Source organism: Anas acuta, chromosome 14 (assembly GCF_963932015.1).
Source record: "Anas acuta chromosome 14, bAnaAcu1.1, whole genome shotgun sequence".
Lineage (NCBI taxonomy): Eukaryota > Metazoa > Chordata > Aves > Anseriformes > Anatidae > Anas > Anas acuta.
The window spans coordinates 11,886,430-11,909,699 of NC_088992.1; the positions used below are offsets into that span (position 1 = coordinate 11,886,430).

The 23,270-nt window shown below is 46.3% G+C and overlaps 1 protein-coding gene across 5 annotated transcripts in view; it reads right to left on the minus strand.

The window, feature by feature from the left end:
• Nucleotides 1-23,270, minus strand: part of PSD2 (pleckstrin and Sec7 domain containing 2) — an 84,358-nt gene that overhangs the window by 54,310 nt on the left and 6,778 nt on the right. The window contains exon 1 of one of the 5 annotated variants that reach the window (XM_068698678.1): nt 9,420-9,644. The exons of 2 other annotated variants lie outside the window; for them this stretch is intronic. The gene's annotated coding sequence lies outside the window, so the exon portion shown is untranslated. Of the gene's footprint in view, nt 1-9,419; nt 9,647-23,270 lie in introns of those variants that run through there. 2 more of the 5 variants (XM_068698677.1, XM_068698679.1) reach the window with 2 other exon arrangements.

The window sequence follows — 23,270 nt, forward strand, 5'->3', positions numbered from 1 at the left end:
ATTATTATCTTTAACATGGCAACAGGAGATGCTAATCAGAACTTGGCTATCCCAGAACTTGCTTGAACACATGGGAATGCACTTTGAGGGGATTCATCTCACCCAAATGTAGACATTTCCAGATGAGCTCAGCCCCAGGCCCTCTTCAGAGTCAGAAGACTGCATCTGATCTACATTAAATGTTTGTGTTAAAATGAGGAAATCACGCTCTGGCATTCTCTGGTTAGATCTCCATAGCCTGGGACAACAATCCCAGCTGCTGATGTTTATGTTGCAGACACCTACTTTCAGAAGACAAGTCTCCTGCACAGCACTGCTTACCACATTTAGCCTGCAAACACTTCCCCTGTTCACAGCTTTCCTCAGACAGGCTTCTGCTTTTTCAGAACAGACAATGAGTAAGAAATCCACTTCCTGGAAACCTGCAAGTCTTCTTTTTATTTCCTACAGCCAGCTCAAAGCAGAACCAGTTTGCATTGTTGGCTTTGCCAACACATGGATGCCTTGAACTGAATGGAAAAAAAAAAAAAAGCCATCTTGCTTTGAAAAAATAAGCTGTTGCTCAGAAAATAGCACTGAAAACCTGGTGGAGACATTTTGTAGCTCCTGTGCAAAGACTTGACCTGCCCTTAGTGGACATGTAGGATAACCATGTCAATAGGAATGTGATTTTCGTGCTGAAAGACTATAGCTCCAACAGGCATACTCCTACACTGACATAAAGCAGCTTTATATAGACAGGGCCATTTCTTCTCCACAAGGGAATTATAAGAACAAAAAGCACCATCAGGTTGATCTAATTGCATAAGGATGGTGCACTGTTTAAGCTTTACCTGCTCTTGGATCCAGGGACTCTTCCAGTCTCCCAGTGTGCAAGATGCCCTGCACTAGATCGTGTGACAAGGCTGCAGCAGAGTTGCTATACCAGGCTGCAGTAGGCCATTTTGCCTCTTTGAGGGTGTTTTTAAAGTATGGAGTTCTCAGAACTTTTATCCTGCTCCTTAGATATCATTGTGTTTGGACATCATCAGGGAACTGATGAATTACATCCTGGGCTGAGTCTTCACTGATGCACAGGGAGGCCAGAGGGGCCTGTCAGACGTAAGTACATTGTAAAGATGAAATAAAGGTTCAGGAGATTGATACCATTTGGCCTGGTTCATCAGATGATCCGATGACATAGTGGCATGAGAGAAGTGGCAGTTAGACTTGCTGTGGGAGCGTACAGCCCAAGACAATGGTGTAAGCTACACATTGTGTATATGAGACTGGGAAGCTGCTTCTCATAGTGTGCAAAATTAAAGGGAAACTGTCACCAAGGTGCTCTCCTTAAAGTTTGCTGTTACTTGGAAAGCAGCGGATTCTGCTTACAAAAACATCTTGGTGATAAAGCACAGGTTTCTGCTACAGGATCATTCCCTACATCCACCAGTAGCTGCTGTAATTTTCTGGCCACTTCCCTTCTCCGTTGGCCTGATGGCAGTCATAGTAACACATTTACATTTTAGGTGTTGCTGTCATGCTGAGATTATGCTGTGATATTGCACATCCAAGTCTCCTGTGTCTCACCTAGGGCTGTTACTCTGTACCTCATCCTGAGGCAGCTCTGATCCAACACCCCCACCAGAGCTGCCATGTCTTGATGTTATCACAACTCTCACATCAGGTGCACAACGGAAAGCCAAGCTTCCTGAAGTCACACCTGAAAACCCAGCTCTCTGCCTTCTTGCACAGAAAAATGAAAAGACTGCAGAGGAAGCCTGAAAACTACTAGAGCTCAAAGCCACATCAGGGTACAGCCCCAAAAGTTTGAGCTAGAAGTCTTTTGCTCTTTTAAGAAAATCTTATGATTTTGGAGTGGGGTGTTAGGTGCATTCTGGTATCCATGCCTCACACTGTGAGGTGCCATGCCAGAGGCAGGTCCTAGCTGTGCATGGATCAAAGACCTGTCCTGCAGGGACAGAGCAAGGGACAGTGGTTTTCAACGGAAAAAGAGGAAGAAATTTTTCACTATGAGGGTGGTGAAGTACAATATGAGGTTGCCCAGAGAAACTGTGGATGTCCCAACTCTGGAAGAGGTCAAGGCCTGGTTGGATGGGACTTTGAAAACCTGATCTAGTGGAAGGTGTCCCTGCACATGGCAGGGGGCTGGACTGGATCAGCTTTAAGGGTCCCTTCCACTCCAAACCATTCTGCAGTTCCATGGACACTGAGCACCTGAGGCAGCTGCCCAGGAGTGGCCAACAGCAGAGACCATTTCATGGAGGGGAGAAGGACTGCAAGCTGAAGGGTCCTGCTTTATGATAAGGCATGTTTGTAAATAGTTTAGGGAGGGTTAGTATATGATTAGTAGAGGCTTTCAACACCTTGCAGACAGGTGCTTCTGAGCACCTCAGAAATACCACTCATAACACAGGAGCTTCTGATGAACTCACATTAAAACAGTTCATTGACTGCCTTAACCCTTTCAAAACAACTTCTAATTAGATAGAGCCAAAAAAAAAAAAAAAAAAGAGCTAACAGGCAAGTGGGACTTTTTTCTGTTTCAAAAGGCAGCTGTGAACTCTCTTTTCTACTGCTGAGGTCACAATGAGGGGGCCAGGCGGGGGGGCCGTGGCTGCATATCCTTCCAGGAGCTCCAAGGGATTTTTATGCTGGCCAGGTCTGGCCTTGCCAGCTCCCACTGAGTTCAGACGGCCACCTTACCAGAGCCTTCCAGTAGCAATGGCTCTTCTGCAGGTGGCCTGATTCCCCAGTCCCCTGGCTCCATGAGCGAACATCCAGGCAGGTGCTCACAGTGCTGCTGAGCAGAGGGGTGGACAGCAAAGGAGATGGGCAGAGACAAGCCTTCAGGATTGGGACCCTCAGCCCAGCTCAGCTTCTGCAGCAAACTCATTTTTTTTGTTTGTTTCTGGGAAGAAAAGCAATCCTGTGAACATCTGCTGCCTCAGTTTCCCCACCTATGCAATGATGAAAGCTGCCTCCTGGGACCTGAGGAAAAAAGAGAGCTTTACTGGTCAGACAATATCAGGAGAATACCAAACCTTGAAAGGACAAAGGATGAAGTATTCTCAAAAGAAGGCTGACTCCCAGCTGCATCTCCTGGTTTGGTAAGCTCAAGGCTGGTAAGGGATGGCTTGAACACCTTGCCTGGTGTTGCTAACTTATTAGATAAAATCTAAATACTCATTAAAGCAACGTCTGGCATAAACCCCATCCTCAATTACAAAAATCATCTCTCTCTCTCTCTCTCTTCAGCCTTTGGGGCCTTATAATCTAATTAAATAAAGCTTTTTCACTTTCCTCTTGACTGCTCCCCTAGCTTCCATTGTACCGGTGAAGACAAATATATATTTTTAATTTAACAGAATCCCTTGCACCATGCATCTCCTGTCCAGAAAGCAGCTCTGTTTTCACCGTGGCAACCCTGTCAGCCTGTGTCCTGCCTGGACAGACTGTGTCCATCGCCTGGTTGCTTTTGTTCCTTGAAAGTGCCCAAAATACTGGGGTCCATCCACTTCCACTACCTGTGCCATCAAATGCAGAGAGAATTCCTGAAGCATGCAAGCAGAGCCTGGCAAGAACAGAGCCCCACCAGCAAAACCAGTTCTGCACTGGGAAAGGTGCTTTGTGAGCTCTTCACACTGGGAGCGCAGATTTCATCTAAGGCTGCGTAGTCCACCTGCTGGGATGCACAGTGGGGAAACAACACTGCTGCAGGATGCAACAGGGAGAGGCTGCAGGTGAAGTGTCATCCTCTTGTTCTGTGTCTCCATGTGTCTAACACCAGCCAGGATGAACTGGCCACACACAGAGTGGAGACGAACCTCTGCACTTCTGCAGGAGCAGGCCTTGCAGCAGGGAATTCTACAGTTGTCAGGTCCTGCTTTGTACAGAGCAGCACATAGATGTTTCTCCCAGACAATCCAGCTCCCACTTGGGTGCTAGAAGGAGGGAGAAAGGTAGCTCTGGGGATTCCCTCTCCATCTCAGTGAGGCTCTTTCCCAGAATCATGTGATTTTTTTGGGGGGGAAACTTGTTTACTGGAAGAAAACTGCAATTATAGGTCAGATAAATTCTACCAACATTTGTGAAGCGTTTATGCTGAAACCACTGACAAGCTGGATTTAAAAAATCTGTAAGGTGTAAAAATAAAAAGGTCACAAGAACTGAGTCTTGTGCTTTGACATTGGAGCATATAAGCACATATTGCATTAAAAGCAGAAATTAAACCCCTTCAGTTTATTTTGGTATTGTAGCATTTCCCTACTACCTTATAATTTTTAAGTATTTAAAAAGAAAATAAAAAGATTTGGGTCAAATATATTTTTTCATGTCAATACAACAATGGAGAGACAACTATCACGCAGGCATTGTGTGAAGGTAGAGAGGTGGTTGATCTCACATTATTTTTTTCTGGGCTTTTCAGTATGGTTGGTAAACTGCAATTGTACCAGTCACCTGAGCCTGTTGTAAGCTTTCCTGCTTGACGCTGATCAGGATTGCTCAGAGGAACATGCTTCAGCTCCCCAAAAAGAGAGAGAGCGGGGGTTTATTCTCATAATGCAGACCAGCAGGTTTTGTCTGCTGAGGAGGAGGGTTTTGGGTCTCCATCACAGAGCCAGAGAAATGCTACAGAGAAATGAGGAGCTCAGCTGCATGGCTGGAAGGGAGTGACCACCTAAGCCACCAAATCCAGCTGAGCCCCTCAATCCAGAAGATTCTTCATCCATGACAGAGTACTCCCATCTCCAGTGCACTCCTTGTCCCTCACAACATGCTCCAGGCTCCAGGAGTGACTGGGGGGTCTCTGATGCTTTGTCCCATCTGAAGAGCAGGAGATACAGTGGATTTTGCCACAGCAGACTCTGGTGATGATCCTAGGAACCAAACCACATCCCATGCTGCAGAGGAAGGCAGAAAATATTGGGACAAATCCCATGCTCGCCCTGCTTGAAAGCAGACATTGCCCATTCCCTGAGGTGTTGCAAGGCAGCTGGTCATGACAAAGCATCCCACTAACATTACCTTTGTTCAGAGCCATTTGGGATGTCTCAGAGAAGGGGACTTAGAAGGAGAGGAAGCAAGGCCTTCCTGAGCTGGTGGCACCACAGAGATGACAACCTGGCCAGTTTGTAGGGATTCCCTCAGAACTGCACTGGGAAGCTGCTTTCAGGTGTGCTTTCCCTTCCTAGGCCCAGTGCCAACACATCTCCTGCCTAGAATGTGAAGATCAGCTGTTCCTTTAAACAACTCTAAAGCAGATGTCCTGAGCCTCTTGCAGTCCTGCCTCCTACACAGCCACCAGCTAGGACCACCAAGACCTGCTCACATATCACAGAGCTGAAAAATGACGAGGGAAGGATGTGGGGCAATAAGAATAAGAAGGAAAACGTGAGCAGTGGTGGTAAAGAGATAGGTGCCAAACCATGAGCCCCAGTGCCAGGCTCAAGCCCAGACTGCTCAGGCTATCTGCACCTTCTTATGTTCCCTGGCCTTGTCTAGTGCAAGTGAGGGAGCTCCAGTGCTAGCTTGTCCTATTTCCACTGGGAAGTAGTACAGGGGGGAGAGCAGAGAAGAGGAGAGGAAGCCCCAGAGCAGAAGAAAAGGAGCAGGTCAGGAACACACAGAATGCGAAGTGACCAGGCCAAAGAGAAAGTAGCAACATTTGCTCTGAAGAAGAAATCACCAGTGTCCCTACCTGGGGCTCAAGCAAACCTAGGCACTGTGCGGGGTCAGGAAAGCCAGACTGTGGATGGCAGGGAAGAACCTCCCTGAGCATCTCAGCCACTCAATTCCTGGAGCTCCTGCGGGAAGATGGAGGGACAGCAGTGAGGATGAAGGGTGAGGTGGTGACTGTCCGGGCTTGACACAAGCCTCTCCCGCAGTGAGCCCAGCCTGCCATCCACCTCCCCAAGGTCACAGAGGAAATGTGGGAGGGAGCAGAACTGAGCCCATCCCTTTCATCTTTAATTCCTGTACCATACCTGCTATGGAGGAGCATCATAAGCCTCAAATGCAGAAGATATGGCTCTTTTCAACCTATCTAGCCTGGACAAGGTCCCTCACACGGACCCTGTCCCAGCATATGCCCAGGAAAGGCATTTCCCTGCCAGAAAGGTGAGGAGGACATTTTCACCCTTAGCAAAGGGTGAAAGGCAAAGCTATGTCAGATGTCTCCTCAAACAAGGAAATGTCTCTACAGCACAGACTTTGCCAACCAGCAGAGCACTGTGGATCCCCCAGAGATGTGGCCATTTACAGCACCAGAACACCCATTTTGGTGACTGCTCACACAGAACCTCCAAACAGACTTTTACCCCAGCAAGAACAACTCTGCCCATATCCAGCACTTTGGTGGCAGTAGCAATAGTTCCCCCAGATCAGAAAGCATCTTTTTGTCAATGTCATCAACACATACAAGTCTGCAGGGCCATACACAGATAGCGAAGTGGAGCAGGCCTTCCCACTTCCTTCTGGCAACTAGCAGCACCTCCACGCTTGGGCAGAACCACTGCACTTACACCACACAGCACAACTCCACAGGTGAAGTCAGTCCAGACTTCACAGACTCCTGACATAGCTTTTCTGTGCTTTTAGGATGGTGGCCTAACAGACTCAGTGCTATGTGCCTTGTGGCAGGCATGGCACCTACAAAAAATGACGTGGGCTGAAGCCTGTGGCAATACTGGATGGAGGGATCTGCCTCAGTGGGAAAATTCATGGAGGAAGGGGACAAAAAGTGTCAGAGAATGGGACAGAGGGAAGAGATGGGATGGGGCTATAGGCTGATGGCAGTAAGAGCAGTACAGGGTATCACAATGTGGGAGATGAGCAGCACTAGTGAGGAGAGTGGAGAGACAAGACACCAGTTAAGGTTTTGCACTCTGAGCTGGATATAACCACAATGAGAAATAAGGGGGATACCTCCTCCCAAGAGCTATTCAGTTCCATTTGAAGAGCCATGTGATGGGGTTGCAGGCAGCTGGGGGACACCAGAAGGGGCTTCTTGCTGGTAACACTGTAGATCAGGTCAGAAAAGTGTGCCCTTGTCTTGGACACCACAGAATTTGGTGTAAAACTGCTTGACTCCCTCCTGCCACCCCTGTGCAGCTCTAATGAGAAGCCTCAGCAAAGAGAACCCTGACTCTATCTACCCAGACTACATGAACTAGTACTGCTCCCCATCACTGCCACCTTCCCACCGCACTTACACACAGGACAGCACCATCTGGACATGGATCTGGCCTGGTGCTCATAGAAGGAGACTTGCTGGCAGAGCTACAGCTTTTTTTCTGTCCACTGCTGTCACTGTCACCTTGGCAAAGTCACTTTTGACCACATCAACCCTCAGTTTCCCCAGAGAATAATAAAGACACGTGGACTGAAGAGGTACAGCATGCTGAGACAGGAGGAAACTCAGTACTGATTCAGAACTACTTGGCTTCCAACTTCACAGATCTCCAGGGAAACCCTCCCACTTCATCTCCAGTTGCGCTGAACTTTTAGGGGGAAAAGAAGAGACAAAATGAGAAACATCCCTTTTGTGAATCAGCCATCTCTCCAACATCCCCTCTGGGCTCAGCTGCCCACTTTCAGACTTTATCCATTGTTTGCTTGGACTTTGTACAGGAAAAATCACATCAAGGGAAATCCTAGCTGAACCACACACTTTGGAGCACTTTTAATGGACAATTTGACAAGGACATGGGAATTTAGCATATTTTTAGGACAAAAATATCTAATGATAATATGCTATGCTCCTGGCTAAAAACATTATCTACTGTCATGGGGAGAATTTAAGCCGTAATAGTAGCTACTATAATGCAGGCCTGGAACTCCATGCAAATATTACCCTGATCCAGCAGCTACACAGCTCTGTTTATCCTAGTAATTAATTCTCTCTTATGTTTAGTGATACAATTAGAGAAACACTGCCATTCTGATGGGCTTGTTTCCACCAATGTCTTTTACTATATTTACATCCCCACAATAGGCTTGGCCTTACAGAGAAGGGTGAAATTGCATTTATGGAGACAATGCCACATGCATTCCCGAAGCATTTTATAGATGTAAAGTTAAGCTCCAAATTACACGTTTATTGTGCAAGCACACAATGAGCTCAGATTAAATATTGACTAAAGCCGGTCTAACACCCAAAATAATGAAGATGAGCACAATAGCGTGATTTACTCCCAGCCACTAGAGATATACACATCTGTAACATATAACATGCCCTTCCCACAGATATACTCTTTGTATTCTAGCTAGCCTTGGCCAGGAAAAATTCTGTCTCAGAATTACGGATTTTGTTTCTCAACTGCCAAAACATTCACATTATCAGTTGCGAAGGAAACAAATATGATAACATAAATCAAATTCCATTCCCCCAATTTAGTGATGACCAGGTGATTGGCTCCTTGTATTGTCAAAGTTACAGTAGGAAAATGGAAGATAAATGCGGCTAAAATCAGAGAATACCTTTCCTTTTGTCCCCCAAGATGTGGAAGCTAGCAGGGAGGTGTGGGAATGACAGATATCTTTTTAGGAAGTACTCACAGCCCTAGCTGTGCTCTGAAAACTATCTGTCCTTCTGTCTTCCTCCTCCCTAGACTTGCAGGAAAAAAAAAATCAGGGAGACACAAATGCTAATATAACAATTACAATAGTAACACAGAGCTGGAAGGGGCCAACACACACCCTTCACAGTGGCTCGACCTCTAAATCCTCTAATATAGTACTGTTTCATTCAAGATTAAAATAAATTGTAACCTAGCACAGACAAAAAGACACAGGAGGTAAGGCAGGATCTCACTCGACAGTGAAGCCCCACTCCAGTCCAGATGCAGTCATATCACTTCAGCTTCTCTGTACCATCTCCATGACAACCATGTAATTTGGATGCAATAACCACTGCTGAATTGATCTTTAAATGTAGCTTTGTTACAAAACATAATACTGAACATGTCAGGCTCAGGATAAATCAGAGTAGCCCCCTACCAGTGAGGACTGTGATTAAAGAGCCCCCCTTTAATTTTCAGCTGCCGAACAGTCTTTCTGTTTCAATAATTGTGTGGATGAACTGATTTTAAAATCAGTACCAGCAAACATGATTTGTGTGTGTGTGTGGCATGCTGTAGTATAATATCTCAAATGAGATACCACACTGAGAGCTGGAAAAATGTGTCAACGTATATTCAGAGAATGGGCGTCTTTCCACATGCACATGCACGCACACACACACACACACACACACACACACATCAGGGCGATTTGATCTCTAGCAACCAAAGCACGCAGCTGATACATCAAATAATACTAATAAGAATCAAAACCTGTATAACTAAGCAAAATAGGATGGGGGATCGATGTACTGTATGACAGACAATGAGAGCAGGGGAGCTCTTGTTCTTACTTACCCAAGCAACGAGCTGTTTATTTTTTGGTCTCTTCACAAACGCAGATCTCTTTTCTCTTCAACAATCCATGCAAAATAATCTGCAGCCCCACGGACGGAGGAGTGGCCCCATCCCTCCCCCTCCACCACTTTGCTAGACCTCTCTGTTATTGGCTTCCTTCTCCTTTCCCTCCTGCTCTCCTCTCTTGCTGGCAATGGTTACACCTCCCAGCCTTCCCTCAAGGTGTCAAGAGACTGCTCGGGATCCAGCAGGCAGGGTGGGAGGGGACAGGAGAGGGGGAGGAGGCAGGGAGTGATGCTGAATGGATCCAGTGAAAGGACGGAAGAAAAGCCCTCGCTGGCAAAGACCCCGAGGAGCATGCCACAGGAGCTGACCTGCTGCCCAGCTGGGAGGCTCCACTCACCCCTCAGGGCTGCTAACAATGTCCCAGGCATGTTGGGGTTTTCCTCCACAAGCACCCTGCAAAGTGCCGGGGGACAGGTCTGTTTCCTGCCAGCAAATCGCTGCCCTTCTGGCTGAGGCAGGCTTGAAGTTTGGGATTGAAACCCTGCCAAATACTTGTGCTGTCTTTAACAACTGATGCACTTCCATGCACAGACTTACAGCACTGGAAATGCCTGGAGGACCCACCCTGGTGCGGACCTCAGTGCTGCAGGTCAGCTTGCTCTGTGCTCTGACACTCTCCTGGGCTGCAGCTCCATCCCATCCCATCCCATCCCATCCCATCCCATCCCATCCCATCCCATCCCATCCCATCCCATCCCATCCCATCCCATCCCATGACAGCTGGTGATGCAGCGTGGGGTGGAGAGGCACAGGGACACAGGGCTTCCCCTGCTGTTAGTGACCCTCACTTAACTTGCAAAGTTAAGATGAAGGCAAGCGATGCCTCCTGGCTGCTTGGTGGCTGCAGTGAGAGGAAGGGTTTCTATGGGCATTCAGATCAGAGATGGGCAGTGATCTCTGGGTCTCAGCCGGGTTCTCAGCTCAACATAAACACATGCAGGCACGCTGCACTGCCAGGCCTCTTCTCAGCCTCACATCCTGCAGCTATAGCATGAGCCAGTGAGAGATTATGGGCCAGTGGCCAGATATTGGGATCCTTGGCCTGGAGCTGGCTTACAACTTCACACTGGGGCCATCCACATTTTAGTGCCCCATGAAAACCATTTTGCTCCCCCATCTGCCTGCCTGCCTCACAGAGATGTGCAGGGCCTGCTGGGCCTCAGCTCTGTGCCTCACGGTGCTCATGGCTGTGCACAGGCACCAGCTTTTCCACTAACAGCTCACCAAGGGCTCCCACATCTGCGTGGAGAGAGGGCAGCCACAGGTTGGGCCTCTGAGCCAAGGAGGAAGGGTTTGATGTCAGTCCCAAAGGCATGTTCCAAGATTACTGATGGATTCATGATTCCCTCAAGAAAACCGCTCCCTAGACCTGGAAAGCTTGTTCCAGAGGACGCACACAGCTGAATAAGCAGACAAATCCTCAACATCCTGAATTTAAAATATCATTACAATCTATGGCAATACATCCAAACACCGAAGCACAGACATTAGATGAAATAATGTCCTGGAGCGGCTTAGCAGAACACGGCTGTATATTCTCCCAGAAGGGATACCCCACAGCACAGCACATGGGGTTGTTTGCCAGGGATAGTATTGGTAATGAACCATGTAATTAGCCACCCTGCAGCTATACTCAGGAGTTGTCCAACAAATGCAAGTGTGAATGAAGGTTACTGTGCTGGAGAGACGCATGAAATGGATCTTGTGGCCACAGAGAAGGGCAGCCACTAGCCTGACAAATCCAGGTGTGGGGCTGTGAACCTCCCTCGGGGTTCCTTTGTATGAGACATGATTCACTTTACACTACTACAAAAATCTGTTCTGCTCCTCTCTCTGATCAATTCTAATGTATTTGTAATCTACCAATTATCAGGTTAGGGTGCTTTAACAGAGGGGGGGAAAAAGGAAAAAAATAAAAAAAGCATGATCAATATTCATCAGTCTGCTGTACTGTTCGTGTCTGAAGGCAAGTAGCAAAATCCAATTTCTGCACAGCCAGTCCTAGGAAGTAACATCCACAGCACAAGAAAATGAGGTTCTAGTTTCTAAGAATACATCCACGAGCAGGGCTCCAAATAACTGGGTTATCAATCACTCTGCTTCTGGCAACGAGCACATCAACAGCTGGATTCAGGGAGAAACCTCCTCTCATCCCGTGAGCAGGGAAGTGTGCTTGTCCTTATCATTTATAAGATACTACAAGCAGTAAAAGAGTACTGGTATTTTTCCTGCATTGTCCGCAGATCTGTGTTAGATGCCTTGCATATATTATAACATTTTTTTTTGGAATTAAGAAAACTCCTAAACCATAAAAATTTTGGAGATGCTGATTAACTGTCTGGATGTGCACATGAACTGTGCAGATGCTCTTTGCCACCTGTGACATGAGTTCTTTGGGGAAGGGAAAGCAACCTCTGGGAGAGGCCACCTCCCTTCCACGCCAACACCAGATGAGCAAACTCAAGGCCAAGACAAATGAGAGCACATGTCTGGGAGCCTTCCAGACAGCAGGGAACTGCAGGTACTAGAACTAAACACTGCAGACCACACAACAGGCATGAATGTGAACTAGCAACACTCTACACATCATGAAAACACTCCAGCCAGGTTAATGGGAGAGCAGACGTCTGGTAGAAGATGGGTGTTTGTGATCCTGAGACTGTATCTCTATGGGATTCACTGATAAACCTGAGGTCTCTCTGCAAGACTGGGTGCTCTGCAGCCCTGACTCTGCTCCACCTTCACTCAGAGTGGAGAAGCCAGGTCTACTTACCCTACCACCCCATAGGGTCTACTGACTTCACCTAGTAATTTAAAAAACATTTTAACTGCAGCTTCATGCCCAAGTTTGAAATCTTGCTGCCCTTTAACAAGTAGTTTTTCAACAATACCCAGCTCATGATTCTTAGTGTGGCACACTTATGGGTGCTGTTCAGCCTTCTCCTTAACTTTTTTCTATGAAACAAGAATATACTTGTATGTGCCCAGTAATGATTTTGTTTCCATGTCCTCTCACTGCTGTTTTTCTCAGAAATTCCTTTGTATTCCCAGCTGGGACTCATTAAATTTCAGTACAAGTCACTGTGATGGAAATTACACCCAGGAGAAAGTTCTGCTAGGACCTTCCTGCTTGCAGGTATTGAGGCTGGGAGATGTGGAGGAGAATAACAGTTCTCTGAAGAGGAAGGACCAGACCTTGTCTGCATTTCTCTTGACTCTCGAAACCAACCCTTTGCTATGGATAATGACTATCCTGAAAAGTCCATCCTGAAACTGCTTAAGCAAGACCTGCTGAAATGTGGAAATGGTGGTTCACCATTTCCGCACCGGAGCTGGTGGGGAAACGTCTGTATGTGGCTATTTGTGCTGGGAGTGAAGTGATCTGTTAGTCTCAACCCTGGGTGGCTGCAGGACGGGCAGAATTGATGCTTTAAAAACAACTGAGAGAAAAAGGCTGCATGCAAAGAGCTCCTCTGGAGGTCTGAGGCAGAAGGAGGGCTGACTCCTTCTATGTCCAGGAAGATGGAAAGGAGAAAGGGAACAGGAGAGGAGTCTGTCAGAAGAGGGCCCAAAGTATACATGTGTGTGTATACATGTGCGTCACTGCACATGAGTGCAGTCATACATGTGCGTCACTGCACCTGGGGAGATCCCACAGAGGAGGGCAACATTTTGCTGAAAATAAATAAATAAATAAATAAAAATAAACAAAGCTGAAGCTTTAGATGTTGAACATGACACACAGCTGAATCCTCTTCACCAGTCGCAATGGTTCCTGCTTCACCACATCTTGTATGGGGGTAGGGTCACAGAGTCACTGTGGGACCAGGGCATCATGATGGGTCAGGAAATGGTGGAGGGGAGATGTTAACCTTGTCCAGGTTGCAAATTAAAGGAGGAATTGACAGGAACCTTTGTGTTAACAGCCAGATGAAAACTCTTTGGACTGAGAGGTTTGGAATGCCCAGATAAAATTTGTCCTCCAGTAAAGATGCTGCCACTTATGTACAGGAAAAAAACCACCTTCACCTCAGGAGAAAGCCTCCTGGCTTACAGGTGCTATTACTTACAGCAAGTACTGCCAGACTCAGAGGCCATGGCACACACCTACAGCCACTCCTGAAGGAGGATAAGGAAGGGAGCAGAGTCCTTGGAGATAAAATGTGGTCAGAAAGTTTGCATCCTGCATTTCTGCATTAAAGTGGGCTGTTGTCTGAGCCACAGGGACACAGGTCTTCCCTTTCAGCCAAACCCTGAAAGACACCAGCCACTTCACCCTGAGTCAAACTGTCCAGCAGTTAATTACTTCATGGGGAAAATGACTCCAGTCCAAATCACAGGCCTTGTATCTAAACAGCATCTGCTGTCAGCCTCCAACTGACAGTTCTTACATTTTGGTCATGGAACCCAACTCCTGCAAGTATTTTCCCTAGGACGCTTCATAGGCAGTGACAAATTCCCCTTGTAATCTCCTCCTGGATATGTGTTCAAGTGAAACTTTTTTGTTTCTCCATCAGAATCTGGTTTTCTACATCATGGTTTGTTCTTTGAGCTTCCTGATAATTTCCCGTGTGCCACAGCAGGACTCAGACTTGAGTACCAGACTGCCCAGTGCCCAGCATGGCCAACGCTCTCTCCAGTGACCTTCTGGAAGCCCTGAGCAGATGCTGTGCACAGTATGCATCTCCTGTGTGAGGACTAGTCACCTCCCTTGCATAAGCAAAAGAATTCTTGGTGTGCTATGGAGGTTTTTGATCCCCTGTCCAGTGCAGGTATTTCTGCTTGGGAAATCCCAGCCTGGATTATGGGAGACATCACTCTTGGTATTTCAGGCCATGGCTGAAGGTAAGATTGTCACCGCTTTCCCTGTTCACTCTATACCTTCCTGCATGTCAATTTCTCTGCTTGTGGGGTTCTTGGGTGTATGAATTTGCATTTGTCTTCCTGAGAACCCCTCACTCGCATACACAGCTCCCCACACAGACCAGTCCACTTTCAGCATCTGACTTGTTCTAATGTTGGTCTATTGTTCCACTATCCTTTACTGTATGAAAAATTCATCCTCAGCTACTGATCTGAGCAAACTCTGAGTATTCTGCTGTTCTTCTGTCTACAGGGGGTCTGCAGCATCTCTTCCATGTTTTATTATCACATTCCAGTGCAACGAGTCTCCACCCCTGCCATTCATCACGGCACCTAAACAAATGTCACCCTGTTTTGTCTAACTTGAGTTGCACATACACCTCCCCTAAAAGCCCCGGCTACAAATATACATGAAGTCTCAGCACCCTAAAAGGAGTTCTCAGCCACATGAAACTGCTGAATGTAATTTTTCTAGTTCTAGATACCTACAGACATTTCAGTTTACCAGTTATCATTTATTATGCTCCTTGGTTACTGCTGAAGTAAGAAGCTTTCTATCACCTCTATAAGATGTGAACCCATCAGATGCTTCCCTCCAATGCTATGAATCTTTGGCTGGACACTTTATTTTTCAGTATCAGAGCAGAGAGTTTTACCACTTCATCTAATAACAGCTCAGAGCATTTATTCCTTCTTGACATATATACATGTAAATACTCTATAACTACCTTAAAGGAGGCTGTAGCGAGGTGGGGGTTGGTCTGTTCTCCCACCTACCTGGTAATAGAACAAGGGGGAATGGGCTAAAGTTGCACCAGTTGTTTAGGTTGGATATTAGGAAGAACTTCTTTACCTAAAGAACTTCTTTACCTAAAGGGTTGTGAGGCATTGGGATGGGCTGCCCAGGGAAGTGGTGGAGTCACCATCCCTGGAGGTCTTTATAAGAAGTTTAGATGTAGAGCTCAGTGATATGGTTTAGTGGAGGACTGGTTAGTGTTAGGTCAGAGGTTGGACTACGTGATCCTGGAGGTCTCTTCCAATCTAGATGATTCTGTGATCCTTTGATTCTGTGAAATATACATGCATGCACACTGTCTTATAGTCCTTAATGTTAGTAAACATCATTTTCATTGACTGCTCGTTTAAATTAGCCTTCTAGTTCTCTGCATTGCATAACAGTTAAATCATAGCTTTTGTTACTAAATCTCTTCTTTTTTCTATTTTTTATTACTATTATTATTGCTTCTTTTGTCTTCCTTAACAGTGATAAGATTCTTAGCTAAAAGTATCTTTGATAGCTGCAAAATTGAGTGCATGCTGTGGGGCAGACAGCATCTTTTACATTTTTCCTAACAATCCTTCTTTATAACACATTATCCTGTTTCAGTTTTTTGTCCAGTCATTTCTTGCTTGTAATTGTTCTCAACTTAGGAAAATTGAATTGTAATTTAGGATTACATTCTGCTTGTAACAAATGCAATTAGGTCATTTAAGCAAATACTAATTTTAAGTTCAGTAATCAATTCACCTTTATATGTAGGACTGAGGTCTAATACAGAGTTACACCCAATTCACTGCAATATTTTTGGTAACAGAAAATTATCACTCCTAATTTTTAGAAACTCTGGGGCTGTGCTATTAGCAGTAGCTCAGGTTCTACAACTTCTGTCCCTGAAGCTGAAAAGCTGTTCTGCAAACATGGATTTCCTTTCACTTTCTTAGGAACCTGTTTAGGGAAGCTACTTCTCCAGCCCTCTAGTTTGATGCGGCAGTCCGGAGGGTTACACCTATGCTGGGGCAGATTGACTTGAAACTGAATGAAATAGCAGTCCTTGGTTGTGTACTATGTAGACATGTGGACATTGTCCCAGCAAAGGCTGGTGGTGCTGAAAACGCCTGTAAATCCGGAAAGCAATGGAAAACACCTACCAGAGGTGCCCATGAGGTCCACTGCTGCTACCTGGCTGTATCCCTGACATGCTGCTTCACCCGAGTGACGTGCCAGGGAGGCAAAGCTCTGCTGCACCCCCAGCAAGCCCTGCACAGCAGCACTACATGAGCTCACTGGAATCTGCAGTATGGGCTCCACCAGCCAGATGGGAGATTTGCCAGGGAGATCGTGGCTTTCTCTCTGTACTTGAGACCACATGGTTCTTGCATTCATCTGAACATCTTATCTCCAGCTCTGTGTCCCATCAGCCCTGAGAGACCAGGGTACTGTGGGGGGGTCAGGCCCGTGTCAGTGTGTCTCAGTACCACCAAGGATACACAGGTTATTTTGGGAAATAAAAAATAAATAATAATAATAATAATAATAATAATAATAATAATAATAATAATAATAATAATAATAATAATAATAATAATAATAATAATAATAATATGTTTGTATGTATGATTAATTGATGATTATCAATTAATCATCAATTGCGTATGTATGTATGATGATTGATGTATGGGATGACAGCACAATCTCTTTTCTGCCCCCTTCTCCACATTTCAAGCTAAGAGGCCTACAAAGATGCTACCAAAAACTTTGTTCATGCAATTATACAGAGCTTATGTGCTGTTACGGCCAAATCTGATTTATGGTGCAGAGGAGCAATCTGACTTCTTTAACTGAAGGCACTTACCAGGTCCATGTCTGCTAGGTGCTCCTCCTAGCCCTGGGACCCAGACACTGCAATTGCCTTCAGAACATCCCCACAGACCCTCAGGGCAGACTCCCCATCCTTCCTTGTGGATGTAGCAGTCCGCTGAGCATGCAGCCCATTCAGGGAGAGCTGCAATCTGACTGGATCATCTCAGCTTACAGAGCAGGGAAGCCACTGGAGGGAAATGACATGGTGCTGGGAAGCAGCTGCAGCTTCCCTCACAGTGAGCCAGCCCTCGCTCCTCTGGAGACATCTCACTTGCTGGGCTGGCAGCCCAGGGTGCAGAATGGAGGCTCGTATTCGAACAGGGTTTTGCTTAAAGCTTTCATTTATTTGAGGACTGGACATGAAGCTGGTGGAGGGCATAAGAAGTACTTTTGCTGACACAAGCCTTTGCAAGGAGGATCCCAGCATCTTCTCTGCTCTAAGTGCTCCTGGGTTGTTAAAGTGGATTCAACAGGGGGGACATTTTGTGATGCTGACGGAGAGATGGCTCACTGACCCCGATAAGTGACATGACATGAGCTATGTGTGCCCTTAGGACTACTGAAGTTGTAGCACTTAATCTTGCTGAAATGACCAGTGGAACTGGGACAGAGAGCATGAAAACGCATGGCTGAAGCAATTACAGACAGCTAACATCACTGCAGCTAACAGCACCAGAAAGGGACAAAGAACTGTGACTAGACTGAAAGAATAAATCAAAATTATTTCCGATCAATCAATTAATTATGGCCTAATGTCTCATCTCTTTTAAACTTGGAATCAGAGGAAGATAGTAATCTTTTGCAAGTGAAGAGATGAAGAGCAGTTAAACAACAGGAAAAATCTATTTCAGTAAACTATCAGAACAAGGCCATTGCAACAAAGACCTACAACTACAACTACAACTTGATTTTTTCCCTGGGTGAAACTCACAGGAATTTGTGAACTGGTTGAGCTGGCAAAATATGTTACATTTGTGAAGAAGCATATTATTTTTTGTTGTTGTTCATTTCACTTTTAGATATTTTGCTTACGTTCCATCAGAGCTGAATTTCTGTGAGGTGTTAGGAAGGGACAATTCACTATATGGGACTGGGAAGCTGAGATAGGTCTGGTAAGGCTATTGCTGTCCTTCATGCAGCAACACATCTGCTGTTCCCATTACCGACGGCATCAGGGGCACAGCTATGATCAAGCTTCCTTTCTCCATCCTTCCAGCCATTTACAGACATTCTCACTGGAGCTCATGTTTTTCAAAAACCTCTGTCACAGGGAACGTTCCCATTGAGCTGGCATCCCCAGGGCCACTCCACGCCATGAGGACAACTGCAGCACAGAGGATGGGAACTGTGTTTTCAACAGCAGAGTTTCTCATTCCCCAGACACAAGTCTGTATGGAACTGAGATGCAGTTAAGTAGTTCCCCAGCCTGCATTACCTTTTAACTCAATTTCCATTTCCTAAACCACTGCTGACGTCTATCTAAATAACCATTATCTCCACAACCACACTGAGTTTTAGCTTTTGCTGAGTATCATGCAGAAGATTTGGAGCTTTTGAAAGGATGCTGAGCTTAAGAAGCTGCCATTGCAGGCAGCTCCGGGTGTTTGTCACATTTCACTGGCTGCTTTTTTTAATGTGCACACACACACACAAACACCCTACGTGCATGCGCTGTCGCTTTCATGTCAGCTGCCTAACTGAATATTTGCCGTCAGATCTTCCAAGCAACAGCACATTTTTAATCAGTCAGATAATTCAATCATTCATTTCAGACCTGCTCTGCGCAGCTGTCATTTTCAAGCATCAAAGCTTCTCTGTCAAAAACGACACAGGCTGGGGGTTCATTCAGGCATCACCGTTTCAAAGCACTGGGAGAAAGCAGGGGGTGCAGAGGAAAAGAACTAACAGGGTGGATTAAATGAACTTATTGTAAATACTTCTGAAGTTACCAGCCAACCAACCTCAGCAGAGAACAATGGAACAGCGCAAGGGCAACTCAGGGATCTGCAGGATTTGTAATGTATTTGCAAATCTCACTCTTAAATTCCAAAGTGTGGAGAAGGTGGGTGGGGTTCTCAGATGAAGCTTCCTGCCTGAGATACTCAAAGCCAACAAATGGGATTTGGATGTCTGGTTCTCATTAAAATTAATGGAAATTGGGTGTCCAGAACTACAGGCAGCTTTCAAAAGCTTCATCTCTATTTATAATTAATGTTCCCAACAGGGTATCTAAATATTTATACAATAGGTTGTGTTATATGCAAAGAGGAAGAGGTGCTCATTGGTAGACCAGGGCACAAGAGAAGGAGAATCCTATGGGATGTCAGGTTCAATCCACATTGTGCCCTGTTTAAAGCGCTTCTGCTTGCAAATCTCCATCAGCCTCCATCAGATCAGCAGCTGGGGTGGGAGCCCCAGCAGTGCTCATGTTCTCAGGGTACAACGCAGCAAATTAAAATGGCAGCTTCATAGCTTCTGGGTTCTTCTCCTCTCCCTCCCCACAGCTCTGACTTCCTCAAAAATCTTCACCAACTCACTTCACCTCTGCAAATCTCAATTTCCTGCATGACAATTACATAATATCACAGAGTTTACCCAGTGCAGGAGGAGTGCAGTGGAGTTTAATCTATGAACACTCCCCTGCCTTGGTCAAAGATGTCATAGATGGTAGACGCCGAGTAAGAGACCAACAGTAATCTGCCTCCAGGCATTACAGGCAAAGCTGTGGCTGGATCTGTACCACTGCATTTGCTCTGTAGCAATGGAGCATTACAGTATACAAAGCCAGCGGGCTGTGCCCTGAAAGCAGCTGAGGGTCTTATGATCTGGATAGGAAAGCAGGTCACCCAGGTGGGGGAAGTCCAAAGCAACCAAAGCCCATCCTCCAGGTCTGTGTGCCTCTTGCAGGAAATTCCTCCTTAGCTGGGCCGTGTCTTAAACCCTGCCCAAGCTGATCCACTGCGAGGGTGTCCATGGAAGCCTTGTGTCCAACCCAGAAGACCTCCAGAGCTTGTCTTGAGACAGCCAGTTGTGTTGGACTTGAAGATCACAGTGCTTTACAATGCTTTAAGGGAGGAGTTCAAAACCTCTTACATTGCAAAATTTGCACTTCAATTATTTTTTCTTCCATGCCTCATCCCAATCCATTAGGTGGGGAAGCTCTGGTGATTCACAAGTAATATGGAGACCCCTGCAATTTCCTCCCCAGGATTTTAATTGCTTTGCAATCCCAAGGTTTGTCAAACCCTTATGGACGCATTCTATGATACCTCAGAGCTCATTGGGATTCTTCTGTAGGTCCCCAACATCTACGATGTAACATGTAGCGCCAGCTTCACTGAAAGGACAAAAAGCTCAGCTGAAAGATAAGTAACCCTTCTTGTATCTGGTTAAATACTCTCAGTTATTAACACATGTCCTACGAAGCTGGTGAAGGGCCTGGAACACAAATCCTTTGAGGAGTGGCTAAGGGAACTGGGGTTGTTTAGTCTGGAGAAGAGAAGGCTCAGGGCAGACCTCATTGCTCCTGCAACCACCTGAAAGGAAGGTGTGGGGAGCCTGGGGTTGGCCTCTTCTCACAGGTAACTAATGATAGGACTAGAAGAAAAGGCCCTGAGTTGCACTAGGGGAGGTTTAGGTTGGAAATGAGGAGACATTTCTTATCAGAAAGAGCAGTCTTTCTTCTCAGAAAAGAGCAGTGGAATGGGTTGCCCAGAGAGGTGGTAGAGTCACTGTGCCTGGGGGTGTTTAAGGAAAGGTTGTGGTGACGTTGGTAGTAGGGTGATGGTTAGACCAGATGACCTTGGAGGTCTTTTCCAACCTTAATGATTCTATGATTCTAGTCAACTTGCTCTTCCTCAACTTCTCTACTACACTAGATATAATCATTAATGTTCCCTTTCCACGCAACGTTGGGTACATTATGTAGATTTTTCTCTGGTTCTCCTGATCATCCTGACCATGTCACAGGACTACACAGGCTAGTTACTGCCATGGGCTGGCTTAGCACGGGTACACAAAATTGTATGCAGTCACTCCAAAGATGAAGCTGAACATGAACCACAGCCACAACACCTGAACATCACAGACTGCCAGGCATTACAAAGAGGAAAAAACGCATAAGTCCTCTCTAACATCATGGCCAGTCTGCTTGCTTGGGACACTCACTGTTCTGTGGCTTTGTTCTCAGTTAATATGATGGACTTTACAAGTCACATATTCAAATCCAAGGCTTAGAAGTGTTGTCCTCAGACAAGACATCAGAAGAACATCAAGGACACATAAAGAATAAAACAGCTTCATTTTCCTTGTGAATTCCTTTCTGTTTATTCTGGACTGGCTGGAGAAGTGGAGCCATGTGAACATAATGAGGTTCCACAAGGCCAAGTGCAAGGTGCTGCACCTGAGCTGGGGAAATCCCACACATGAGGACAGACTGGGAGAACTCATGGAGAGCAGCCTTGCAGAGAAGGACCGGGGGTTCTGATGGATCAAAAGCTTGACGTGAGCCAGCAGTGCACCCTTGCAGCCCAGAAGGGCAACTGCACTCTGGGCTGCATCAACAGAGTAGCCAGCAGGTTGAGGAAGGTGATTGTCCCCATCTACTCTGCCCTTGTGAAGTCCCACCTGGAGTTCTGCATCCAGGTCTGGAGCCCCCAGCACAAGAAGGATGTGGGGCTGTCAGAGTGGTTCCAGAGGGCCGTGAATTTGATCAGAGGGCTGGAGCACCTCTCCTAGGAAGAAAGGCTGAGAAACCTGGGGATGTTCAGCCTGGAGAAGAGAAGGCCCTAGGGACAACTTAATGCAACCATGCTTGAAGGGGGCTTATAAAACACTTGGAAAGAGACTTTTTACACAGGCAGATAGGGATGGAACAAGAGGGAACAATTTAAAGCTAAAAGAGAAAAGATTTAGTTTAGATGTTAGGAAGAAATTCTTTTCTCAGAGGGTGGTGAGGCACTGGAACAGGTTGTCCAGAGAAGCTGTGGATACCCCATGCCTGGAGATGTTCAAGACCCGATTGGATGAGGCCCTGGGCAACTGGTCTCGTGGATGGCCCATGGCAGGGGGGATTGGAATTAAATGATCTTTAAGGTCTCTTCTAACACAAGTCATTCTGTGATTCTCTGATTATACATATATATACATGATATATTATATCACAGAATCACAGAATCACAGAATTTTCTAGGTTGGAAGAGACCTCAAGATCATCGAGTCCAACCTCTGACCTAAAACTAACAGTCCCCACTAAACCATATCCCTAAGCTCTACATCTAAACGTCTTTTGAAGACTTCCAGGGATGGTGACTCCACCACCTCCCTGGGCAGCCCGTTCCAATGCCTCACAACCCTTTCAGTAAAGAAATTCTTCCTAATATACCCCCAATTCCTAATATACCCCAAATTACAGTGAACTCCCAATCTAGTGAAAGAGATAGGGACCACAGGCAGGGATTTTAGGAGCAGGTTGGAGAAGCCTCTGTGAGCAGTGACCTATGCACAAACTGGTCCCAACATCAGGCACATGGGTGGAATCTTCTCAAAGCTCCTGCCAGCCCAGCAGATACATCACTTGTTGATATATGCATAAGTATAATCGGAAGGTCTTTCTTATCACATAGGGCTAGGCACAAGTTAAGCTTTCCCATGCAGAGAGCCCTCACAGAGCTAGGCTTGGCCATGGAGGGCCATGAAGCCCTGGGAGAACATAGCCTTGGGATCATTTGTGTCTTGGCTTTGCTGGCAACAAGCGGCCTGTACCCTCAGCATATGTGCAGTTATGAAGAAAAGACTGGGACAGAGGACTTGGCCTTGGACACATCACTTAGCCCTAGAAATGTTCCTTCGCGGACTCTAAGCCCCTGACCCAAGCCTCATCCTAAGCCACAGGCGTGACCCCCCTGCCCTATGAGCACAGCCATGCGGACACCATGCTGGGAACACAATCATGCTCCCAAAGAGAGCTGCACAGATTGCTGTGCTGTCAAACTGCCCTAGATTGGAAAGAATAAGCTCCTTTCTGAAGGGAGATAATTGCTCTATTTTAAATCTAAGTGGTTCAAGGAGAACAAATGCAGGCAAGAGGGCCTGATGCTCTGAGCTTGGGAAGAGAAACAGGAGTTATGCACAGAAAAGCAACTGCAGAGCTGTTTTGCTGGATGCTGAAGGCACTGGGCAAAAAACGTGAGCCAGGCTGCTGCTGCGTTCCCAGCCCAGGCAAACCAGACCTGCTGGAGAGAGCAGAGACCTTGATGGAACTGGTGTGAAGTGAGATGTGG